General features: G+C 39.0%; 1 protein-coding gene and 1 pseudogene across 2 annotated transcripts in view; one reads left to right on the top strand and one right to left on the bottom strand.

Annotated features, from left to right (window-relative positions):
* Positions 1-8956, top strand: part of CFAP299 (cilia and flagella associated protein 299) — a 576588-nt gene that overhangs the window by 65300 nt on the left and 502332 nt on the right. The gene's annotated exons all lie outside the window — the stretch shown is intronic.
* Positions 4839-5185, bottom strand: LOC308252886 (small ribosomal subunit protein eS26-like; annotated as a pseudogene). The gene has a single exon. The product of its transcript is annotated as a small ribosomal subunit protein eS26-like (transcript).

Here is an 8956-nt window from a genome sequence, read left to right as displayed (position 1 = left end):
AGGTTTTGAGGGAATTGTATGGGTAAAGAACAACAACATAGCCTGGAAAAGCCTGTAATTATTTAGCCCCCTAGGAAATTCCTGGGCTGCCAAATCCAGACCAGCAAAAACATTGCAGTCTCTAAGAGGAGCAGTCCCTGTAATACCTACCTGATTCATTGCAAGCGAGGACAAAAGATAGTAAAGCACCTTTCAGGGGGTAGAAATAAGGGTTTTGGAGGAAAATGCATATTTCTTTCCAGAAGCAGAATCAAGGGCTTCCAATGAGACCAACCAAAAGGAATTACCTTATTGCTGGATCAGGGAATATTTGTAACTCCTACTAGTAGGATTTGATTATTGCCATGATCCAGTGACTGTTGTATGCTTCCCAATCCTCCTTGCTCAGTAGGGTCAGTTTAGTTTGCTATATTCGCCTTCTTCACACACCTTGATTATTGAGTGTGTTGGGGACGCATAAACATATGTTTTAGTGTATAGGGTGCCAAACCATGAGGTTCCACATCCATGTTTAATGGAATGTGTCATACATCCAGAAGGGAGAGACTTTTAGATGGGTACATTAACCAATAGGGCTTTGGAATTTTCTCCCTTGTGGAGGTGATCAAAGTATCTTATGAGAAGGAGAGAGGTTCTCAGAATATTAGGGTTGCCATATGAATGAATGGCTAATGCTAGTTGTACTCAAGTTTTTATTCTCTCCTTCTTTAAGAGAGATATAGCTACTGATTTTTAGCTATATAAGGAACTTATCTTCCTTTCCGTTAGGTGTGACCACATGACTAATATCTGGCCCATGGGTATACGGAGGCCAGGTGGGTACAAAATCTGGGATGTATTTAAAAGGAAAGTATGTTGCATTGGTCACCCTTCCCTATTCCATTTTTTGGAACGCAAGTGAGATAGTCAGCCATTTTGGAATGATAAGAATGGTTTTAGGGGGAGGGTAGAACAATGAGATGGCAGGAGCTTTTGTACTTGCATAATATTGTGTAACTGAGCCACCACACTAGCCCTATATTGCCTCCCTCAAGAATATTGCACAAGGGAGAAATAATCTTTTATTACATGGACAGTGGTGATAGTCTGTGTCTTGTATCAGTCAACTGTTGCTGCACAACAATATAAAAACTTCAGTGACATACAAAAATAAGCACTTATTTTTTTTTTTTTGCTCATGTTTTATGGGTTAGTTGGAACAACTATGTTTTGTATTTCAGGTAATCTGGTAAATTCTGCTTTACATATCTCTCATTCTTCTGCTGAGATCATATGCCTAGCCAGAGTAAGTCTAATGCTTGTAGCTAGGAGTTGTGATAGCCAGGTACATGACTGTAGTGGACTTCCCTACATAAATGTTATGCATTTATGAATATAGTTTAAGTGAAAGAAGTTGAATGATGTTTTGAGATGTAATTTAGTATTGTATTGAGTGGAAATAAATGACTCTATTATTGCTAATGCTAGTGTATCTGTACAAAATCCTGTTATTTTGGCATCTCTCAATCTAGAATTGTAAAATGGTATTGGATTTTATCATACTTGCACACTAATTAATTAGCCTACTATAGTTTTATAGATGCTGGCAGGAGACCAAGACTCCTGGGTCAGAGATAAAGGAAAATGTATTTTTCACAGTATTTGCAGCAACCAGAGTATCAGCATTTTTTATACCTGTTCCTCAAGCCCCAATTCTCAAGAATACAAAGAGGGGCCCTGTTGTCATCTGTACACTGAGTGGATTGTATCACAAGAGAAAAATTCAGAGCACAGAGAGCCCAATCCTATATAATAAAAGGGTAATATGCAGATCAACCAAACAGTGGAAAGACGGGTAGCTATGACATGTACTGACCACCAGGGGGCAGATGCTCAACGCAGGAGCTGCCCCCTGGTGTTGGTGTGCCCCCAGAGGGGAAGTGCTGCTCAGCCAGAAGCCCTGAACCCTGAACTGGGCTCCCGGCTGGCTGGCGAGCATAGCAGTGGTGGCAGGAGTCTCTCCTGCCTCCTAGGCAGCGCTAAGGATGTCCTACTGCCACTTAGACCTGCTCCCCATGGGGCATCCCCTGAGGACTTCTAGACTGCTAAAGGGCGCAGGCCAGGCTGAGGGACCCGCATCCCCTCAAGTGCACTGGGCCTCTAGTTTTTGTTTTTGTTTTTTTGTTTGTTTGTTTGTTTTTTTGTTTTTTTTTTTATAATGGGCAGTAAGCATGCCTGCATGTTTCTCCAGATGAGAGTCACTATCTTGATCTCCTATCTGCTAAGTCTGTTCACTATACAGGTATATTTGATTACATTTTGGAATAATGGACTGTTAGTATCTCTGCTAGTAAAACATGTAGAAATGAGAGAACCATGGAGAATTGTCTCCCAAACTATTCTGCCAAAAAGTCATTAATGATGACATTCTGATTTTTATCTGCTTGTCTAACTTGGTCTCTTACAGCTTACAGCACTATTGTCATTTTCCCCCGTTCTGACATTAATTACAACCTTTTTCTCTAGGCTTTTTACCCCTTTAACCTTTTAAAAAAAAACTATATATTTTTATTGATTTCAGAGAGGAAGGGAGAGGGAGAGAGAGAGAGAGAGAGAGAGAGAGAGAGAGAGAGAGAGAGAGAGAAACATCAATGATGAGTGAGAGAGAATCATTGATCGGCTGCCTCTTGCACTTCCCACAATGGGGATCAAGCCTGCAATCTGGGCATGTGCCCTGACTGGGAATTGAACTGTAACCTCCTTGTTCATAGGTTGATGCTCAACTACTGAGCCATGCCAACTGGGCTACTCCTTTGATCTTTTAAAAAAATTCATTCTTTCCTTCATTCATGCTCCAGGTAGATTTGTAGGTGCTGACAAGTGAAACACACAGAAAAAGTGTAGTTGCTTTCATAAAGCTTGCAGGTTAGTTGGGGAAGTTAGATAATAAGACAAATAAATAAAATGCTATATGTTAGATGATGACAAGTGCTAAGAAAAAAACTGCAGGAAAAAGGAATAGGGGAAAAGGGAGATTAGAGTGGATTGCAATTTCAGAATTAAGAAGATAATATTTGAATGAAAATATGAAGGAAGTGAGAAAATCTTGAGGCTACTTGGGGCAGGGTGGGTAGGAGAAGTCTAGGAAAAGCCAAGGGAAATGCAAGGCTTTGAAGCTGGAGTGGGCCTCCTGTGTCTGAGGAATAGTAAGAAGGCTGCTGTTACTTATCTGTTTTATGTCCAACTTCTAAAGGTCATCTCAACTCTGACAATATAAATTTCATTATTTTTCTTCTACAAATTTATGGTTTGATGTGATGTGATGTGATGTGATGTGTGTGTGTGTGTAAGTGTTCCATGCTTCATTCATTTGTAAGCATTAAGGTAGATAATTTTCCAAAAGGTTATATAGTTTTCTAAGATAATTTTATTGAGTAATATTTTTTTTCTCCACTGATTTGAAATGTTACCTCTGTCATAAAATAAATTCTTATCTGACTTAGGTTTTTATTTACTTATTTATTTTACTTTTTTCTGTTCTATTCATATTTGTCTTTTTAATTGATTTTTAAATTTATTAATGAGCTATTTTAATTATTATGAGTTCTCTTTAGAAATTTCTAGACTCTCCCCCTTATTTTTTCAATCAAAATGTACAGTTCTCATGCCTAATTTCATATCTTCTAGGTAATTTAATTTATATGGCACTCCATGCATGATAGGTACATAGATGTGGCAAGTCATTCTATACATAAGTGTGGTTTGTTTATTAATTTATTTAAAGATTGTTTTCTGTTCTTCAATAAATAAGGTATAATAATGCATACTTTTGGTTATTGGGTTTATATTAGGTCTTCTTTTTCTTTTCAATTGCTATTTTAAATGAAATTATTTTTTTATTTTATAATGCTTTAATGGTAGTTTTGTGTATTAATTTTGTAATTTACTACCATGTAAGATAGATTTCAGGCAGTTTTTTTGGGTCACCTTGGTAAAGAACTATACTATTTGCAATTTAAAATTTGTCTTTTCCCTTCCAATATTTATATGACTTATTTCTTTCTATCATCTACCTCTGTTTTGATTAGTACATTGAGAACAATATCAAATTATGGTGATGATCCTGGGAATCTTGATCTTCTTCCTTACTCTAAAGAGAATGTTTTCTGTGTGTCATCATTAAGCATAATGAGGATATTTGATTGGAGTCATATATTTTTATAAAGTTAAGAAAATATTTACTCTGCTACTGTTATCGAACCAAACCAAACTAGGATCTGCCCACCTGATGCACAGCAAAGATGAACACTGAGCATCAGGGTTTGCAGTGGAGAAATTAAAACCTTTTTATTTGCAGGGTGCCAAGCAAGGAGAACAGGAAGTTACCCCTTAAATCCAGAACTCTCCGGTGGATTTCAATCAAGAATTTTTAAAGGCAAAGATTGAAGATTAGAGGTTAGGAGAAACAGAATGGTATGTGGAAGCATGGGCAGTGCAGGTTTCGATTGGGGAACGTTGGGACTTGGCTATTTATGGTAAGATATGGTAAGGAGCTTCAGCACCACATCTTCCTGCACAGCAGACACTTGTCATGTCCGGGTCCTTTGGTTCCAGGAAGGGGCAAGACTTTGGTTCCAGGTGCAGCTGGTGGTCAAATTTCTCTCCTTTGCACATGCTTTAGCTGTGTGACTTGTGGTTTTGGTTTGTAGTCTCTAAAAGGCAACTTGGATTCTTCCTTCCTTCCTTCCTTCCTTCCTTCCTTCCTTCCTTCCTTCCTTCCTTCCTTCCTTTTTTTGAAGCACAATTTTCATTTATTTTCCCCCAGAGAACTTTTCTTCACTCTTTAAAGACTTAGCTCCTTACATGGGCTTTGATGGATGTCGTGGGGCAGCACCCCCAGGTCTAAATCGGGGTAGGGGTGTTCGATCATTCCGGGCTTCAAGAGGATGATTCCTGACTACCTTGCATGAATGGTACAGCTCACACAGTAATGCAGCTTCACATACAACTTGGGAAGCACATAGGCATCGAAGACATTCCCTTCAGAGATGTCCCTAACGGCTGCGGCCTCTACTGTGTTTCAAATGACAAACTTCTTAATGGCCTTGTCCTTGGGCATGCACTGGGTGCAGTTGGTGCAATGAATAGGCTACACATGGCCTCGGACTTTTTTGGTATGACTGTTATTCCTTCTTTTCTTGGTCATCTTGGAAACGAGGACCTGAGAGAGAGAGAACTCAGATTCTTGTTAAAAAGAGGGTAGAGCCAATTTTGAGCTGTTTTTGAAATTACACTGAGTGGCCAGATTATTATGATCTCTGAACGCATAATAATTTGGCCACTCAGTGTGTGTGTGTGTGTGTGTGTGTGTGTGTGTGTGTGTGTGTGTGTATGAGGCCCGGTGCATGAATTCGTGCATGGGTGGGGTCCAGCCAGCCTGGCCAGGGGGAGCGGACATGGGCAGTTGGCCGGCCTGCTTGCTGGTTGAACTCCTGGTTGAGGGGACAATTTGCATATTAGCCTTTTATTATATAGGATATATACTGAGTGGCCATATTATTATGCGTTCAGAGATCATAATAATCTGGCAACTCAGTGTATACTACTAAGAGTTTAAAGTGTAATTTCAAAACCAGCTCAATAATAGAAGTTGTATTTTGTTAAACATGCTTGTGGGCATCTCTTGAGATTATATGATTTCTTGGATATAGTTAATAATGTTTATTACACCAATAGTTGCCATTACTGAGCCATCATTGTATTCTAAATATGAGTTTTTGTGAGAAATGTTCAGGTCTTTTGTTCTTTAACTCTGCTGGAAATTTTAAATGGCATCACCCCCTTCAATGTCTGTGTTGCAGGTTGGAGTTCTCAGGAGAAGACTTTGAGATAAAGATTAGCATGCTGGGCATGTATTAGGGAGGGAATCACTTGGGAACAGTACTATGGAAGGGAGGATAAGGAAGCAGGTGGGAATGGACAAAGAGCGGGATGAAGGTGTGATGTAGATCAATGAAGGTTTCAGCCTACCCTTTGTAGGTCTCTGAAGTTGTCCATGGCCATGTGTTTTGTGGGGATGGCCATATACTTTCATATTTTCAAAGGGTTTTGTGATCCAGAGAAAGGATTAAGCATCATGGCGCAGAAATGTCTCCTTTTATATAGCCTCACCACGTTCTATTAATTCTACTGTAGTGGTTCAGAACAAGCTACCCCAAGATGTGCCTCATTGTTATGCAGAAGAATATTTTGAGCTACAGGCAACCCTGTGGGCTCAAGAGAAAGTTCTGTTCCTCTCTGTCTAGAAGAATTTAAATTAGGGGCCTGACACATGATAAGAAATAACATTTACCTATGTATGTGACAAGCAGGGTAAACTAATGATTACTGAACATGTGCTTTTTTCTGCAATTACCTTCTGAAGGCCCAAGGTGCATTACCTCACCCCTAGCACTGTTACAGAATTTACCAGGCGACCGAAAACTGCGCGGGAGTACCGGAGGCACAGGAAAATCCCATTTATTTTCAGATGTTTCACATGTACTAGTACAGGACTCAGGGGAGACTGTTTCTCTCCAAATCCTGAGCAAGTCAATATGGAGGAAGCTTTCCATTTATACCCTTTGGTTTCTTTGTCCCCCAAATGTGGATCATACTTCTGGACCTTTTGCGGGCTTTGCAAAAACCCCATGTGCTGGGATGGGGGCAGTAAGACCACATCTCAAGGCCTGGTCTGGCGCCAGCGCTGATAACTTCATCTGGAGGTTGTGTATTGTTCATGGTTTATGGCATCTCTCAAATGGGAGTGGTACTTAAGTAAACAGGTCTTGCAGGACCAGATAATTAAAGGGGCAGTGACTAGACTATAGGCTAACAAGAATGTGCATTAGGTTACTGGCACAGATTCAGATTGCTAGCCCCCCAAAAATGTCTCATTTTCCCCATCAACTCAAAATGTCTTATGTACCTCATAAGTTTCCCTTTCTGTTTCTGAACCTCTCATGTATGTGGAGTCTCTAACTCTCTCATGTGTGGGGGTTTTCTATACATATGTATGTAATTAAATTTTGTCATTTTCTCTTGCCAGTCAATTTTATGCCTATTTGATTATTAGAGCAGCCAAAAGAACCATAAGGGTAGAGAAAAGTTTCTTCCCCCACACTATCTGCTATTTTTTTTCTATGAAAAACCTCACCTCCTTCTTTAATTAGGCACTTACCCTCTCTTATGTTGCTTAGTGACCAGTTTCATTAACATCAGTTAATAAGCTCCTTTTCGTTTTAACATTATCCTCCCAGTGCATACCCTTCCCCACTTTCCTAGTCTTTACATTCTACACTCTTGCCAATGTCAATTTAAAAAAAAAAAAAAGTTTAGTCGCAATAAAGAATAAAGGGCATTTATTTGAGCAAGGGATTGCAACCTGGGAGGCACAGATTTAGGTAGCAGACCAAATTGTGCCCCAGGGAAGACAAAGTCAGAGCTTATAAAGGCAAAATACTACATATTGTAACAAAATAAACTTTTCCTATTGGCTATCCAGCATGGTGTGATGACTCTTCAAAAACATCGGTCAGGTCTGCCTGGTGAGGCTCTGAGCGAAGCAAGTTCTAGGATGTGCTTTAGTGGCAAGCATGGAAGTCCAAGAGTTCCAACCTCTTTTAGGTCCTCCAAGCAAATGAAGGATGCTGACTGGTGAAATGGACTTCCTCCTTTCAGGTAAAGAGTGCAGATGACCTGGTTGCCATGGTGAGAAGTAAGGTAAAGTTCAGGATGTGGTTTCAAGGCTGGTTCAAAATTTCTTAAGTGGGGGAGAGCATAAGACAAACTTTTTCATGGTCTTTCAGCTCCAATTTAGTTCTCTTGACATAAATGACTATCGTGGCAATTTCCATTCACACCAGTTAAATTGTTTTTAGAGTGCAAATTATACTAGGATGTTTCCCTAATTTAATTATATTAATGGTTTATAATCTGGCATACATGACCTAATCTTCATGACCTAATATTTACTGATCTTTGATTCACATGCTATTACTTAATCCTCATATTTTAGGTATATGTAGGGTGGATCTATATACTTGCTATGTGTCTGTGGTTTTGGCCATGCTATTCTCTCAGTGCACCACCTTGTCCATGATCATGCTCAGGTAATATTTGCTGAGTAAATGGAGTTGTATTATTTTGCTGGGGCTACCAAAACCAAACACCACAGACTGGGTGGCTTAAAAAACAGAAGTTTATTTTCTCATAGTTCTGGGGACTAGAAGTCCAAGATCAACGAGTCAGCAGGTTTATTTTCTTCTAAGACTTCTCTCCTTGGCTTATAGATGGTGGCCTTCTACTGTGTGCAGGCATCTCTGGTGTCACTTTGTATGTCCAAATTTTCTCTTATTAGAAGGATACCCATCTAACCTTATTTTACCTTAATTATCTGTTTAAAAGTCCTATCTCCAAGTAGTTACATCCTGAAGTACTGTGGGGTTAGGACCTCAACATATAGATTTGTTGGGGGCATAATCAGCTCATAATAGGGGTCTAACAGTATAATTAATTGAGTTTATATTTTTCAAGGTAGGAATGAGTTTCATGTTATTCAGTAATGATAAATGAAACATAGTTCTGTCTGGTACACAATACACAATGCAGTATCTACAGAAATAACTACTTTAATTTAAATAACTTTCTTTTTAATACTTGATTTAGAGATTCTTTTAAATCGTTGACAACATAATTGATTCATTTCCTTCCCTCTATTGACTGTGTTATATAGCTTAAATTAATTTAGTTGCTTCCATACCTTTACTCATTACTTTAAAATTATATGATATAGAGAAGATGAAGACTAATTTAAAATTTATCTGATCATTACTCAGTGGAAGACTACTAATATTTAAAGCTCAAGTCTGTTATCTGGAAAATTGTTCCTAGGAAACTGACAAGGTCCTGAGGCAAACACTCAGAAATGTGCTAGGGT

This window comes from Plecotus auritus, assembly GCF_963455305.1.
Source record: "Plecotus auritus genome assembly, chromosome: 1".
NCBI lineage: Eukaryota > Metazoa > Chordata > Mammalia > Chiroptera > Vespertilionidae > Plecotus > Plecotus auritus.
Note: the sequence above shows the minus strand (reverse complement) of the source record. Positions and strands in the feature narration are given on the sequence as shown.